Source organism: Nicotiana tabacum, chromosome 19 (genome assembly GCF_000715075.1).
Source record: "Nicotiana tabacum cultivar K326 chromosome 19, ASM71507v2, whole genome shotgun sequence".
In the NCBI taxonomy this organism is placed as follows: Eukaryota; Viridiplantae; Streptophyta; class Magnoliopsida; order Solanales; family Solanaceae; genus Nicotiana; species Nicotiana tabacum.
Window position 1 is genome coordinate 13,153,608 of NC_134098.1, and position 2,935 is coordinate 13,156,542.

The following is a 2,935-nucleotide window of genomic DNA, read 5'->3' on the forward strand; positions in this document are numbered from 1 at the left end:
AGGTTTAAGAATAAAAGAAGGAGAAGATAGCAGTGTAATTTATTTAAACTAGTATCTCTATATATATGATTAAGGAAATTGAATAGTATAGGGAATTTATTATATAATTGCCTTTTTATTTGAAAGATTTTGGAATAATTTAAATTACTCATAGCATGGGTAAATATAATTCGGCGAATTCAGAGTCAAATATGAAACCTCGAGGGTTGGGAATTCTAAATTAGCTATGAATTATCCTAAACAAGGAAATTAACATGAGATCGATATTATGTAATTATAGATTGATTGGACGAATTCTCGAGGTGAAGCATTTGGTATTTCGGCATGAGTACTGTGGGTAGTAATCTTACCGCAATTTGTGTTTTCATAACTTGCATGATTTACACATGATTTTTGTTATGAATATGTTACCGATTATTTTGAATTGCATGTGGGATAAATTTTTTACTCGATATGATACCGAAATAGTTATTTGAGATGATTACCGTTGTTTTAAATATTCTTGTTGTCACTAGATATGTTTTACCGTTACTTGAATTTACTATTATCGAAATAAAATTATATAATTTGATAAGAACCGAAATTTCCTATATTGTTTTAAAATATTTTTTTATGAGCATATACGGATTACAGAGATAAGTATAAATGGGAGTAGACTTTGAAGGATCCCGTAGCTAACGACGAGTTCGTTAGACCTGGTGCACCTTGTAATTATCGATTACCGCTACAGCCCTCGCTAGTGGGAAGGTAGAACTAGCATACCGTTACTGATTTTCCTTGAGTAGGGACTACCGTTATATTTGACTTCTTGCGAAGAATTCCACAGTTATACCGATTACATGATCCGTTCATTGAAATCTACCAAACATGAATATTGATATTACACAGTATTTACCGAGCTTATTAGCGAATTGTCAATTGATTTATATTACATGAAAAACATGATGAGACTGATTATTATTTATTATTTCTGAAAGGGCATTCTTATGATATTTTCTGTCTAATATATATACTAGCATATTTTCTGACTTGTCCCCAATAAAAACGGTTGTGGTTAAGCGTTATTACTCACTGAGCTAGCGACAAAATCCCCGCTATTTATTTTTACAGAGACAACAGTTGAAACAGGCAAAGGTTTTGTTAATTAGAGCGTGCAAGTTGATACTTCTTGGTGAGCCCCACACTCGTTCGCGTGGGAGAAGAGTTTTATTTATTTGCTATAGTTGTTTCTTTTGAACTCTTAGAGTTGCTCCATCATTATTTTATTAGTGTCGTGAGTATTATTTCGTTATTATATACTTATGATGAGTATTGCACTTTCTTATCGAATTTGGAGATAAATTTGTATTTCTGATTGTTAGTAGGTTGATTAGTAATGGTGAAGACTTGTTTTGGTTAATTGATAAGTGGTTGATTGTTTGGTTGATATTAGGATGGTTGGTTGCTGATTTTGAGATACGATATTCTTTTGGGATAGTCCAAAAACAGGAGAAACTCTGTTCGTTTTTCTGCAAAAACCGATAAGGCTTTCTTGGGAGCACTTGCTCCTAAGCGCCGATCACAATCCTAAATTGGGTCGTGACAATATCCTTTAGGGATTACAAGCAATTCTCTATCAGGATACAACAAAGCCTGAATACATATATGCAAATTGGATACGCTACTTCAGAGATGTCTTCGTATTTATAGAGAAAAAAAGGAGACTTTTTTCAGAAAAGTTTCCCCTTTTACGATAAGTCACAAATTTTCTGTTAATTCAAAATTTAAATTTTAAAGATCTGATTCGGCCCAAGCCCCAAATCCAAGTCACATATTTAAATAAACAAAAATATGTCATAAATTAAAATACAAAATAAAATATTTGTATAAAGATCTGATTCGGCCCAAGCCCCAAATCCAAGTCCAAGTCGTTTAGATATATAATTAAATATATATAAATACACATATCCTTCTAAATATGTTAATTGTTCATTTTATTGGACTTAATGGGCGTCAACAAATTGGCTTGTGGCTATAGATGTGGGACTCCCACATATGTACAAACTACTCTAACAATCCCCCACTAGTTTTTAATATGTATAATATCATGCATATCGAAAAGTATCTTATATAAATTTGAACTTTCCATTAGTGTAAATACCATAAAATTTGACGAAGTTATTGGTATCCTAAGATTTGAACCACAACTCCATTTGTCAAACCGAAAGTATCACACGCATAAAATTATTAAGTAGAGAAACAATCCAGTATTATGCTTTAGCACGTTTATGGCCATGTGCTAGTCCAAATTCGTAAATATTTACAAAATCAACTCCTTAAATCTTGTTAGAAGTGACTAGGGGTTGGTGTTGGTCAATTCAATTCTGTTTTATAGAAGTTCGGTTCGGTTTTTTCGATTTTCGATTTGTGAGTTTAATAATCAAAACCGAACCAAAGCATTTTCGGTGCGGTTCGATTATTTCACGGTTTGATGAGATTATTTTCGGTTCGATTTTTCGATTTTAAGCTTGTCAAACTGAGGTTTTTACTCAAACAAAAATGAGCCTCAGACAAAATCTTATAAAGTTTTTGACGCTCAATGCATGTGCTTGGCAAACTGGCCTACTGTAATATGTTTATTTAGGCAATTTACTGTAATATTTATAGCATGAAATTTTGTAAGGAAATAATAAATGTGCACTTTAATACTAAAAATATATTCTCCCTGTATTTACCTTGTCATTTTTAATTTCTGTAGGGAAAAAATTAGATCTAAGAGAATTAAACTCTCCCACTTATTTATTCATGAATTGGATACTACTTCTTCATATTGTTTATTTATAAATATTTCTAATATATGACCACATATATCAAAGGAAAGTAATGTTACACCTTGTGCGTCCCAAGGTGACGTAATGAATATGAGACTTGTTAATTACGATTTAAATGAGTTTAA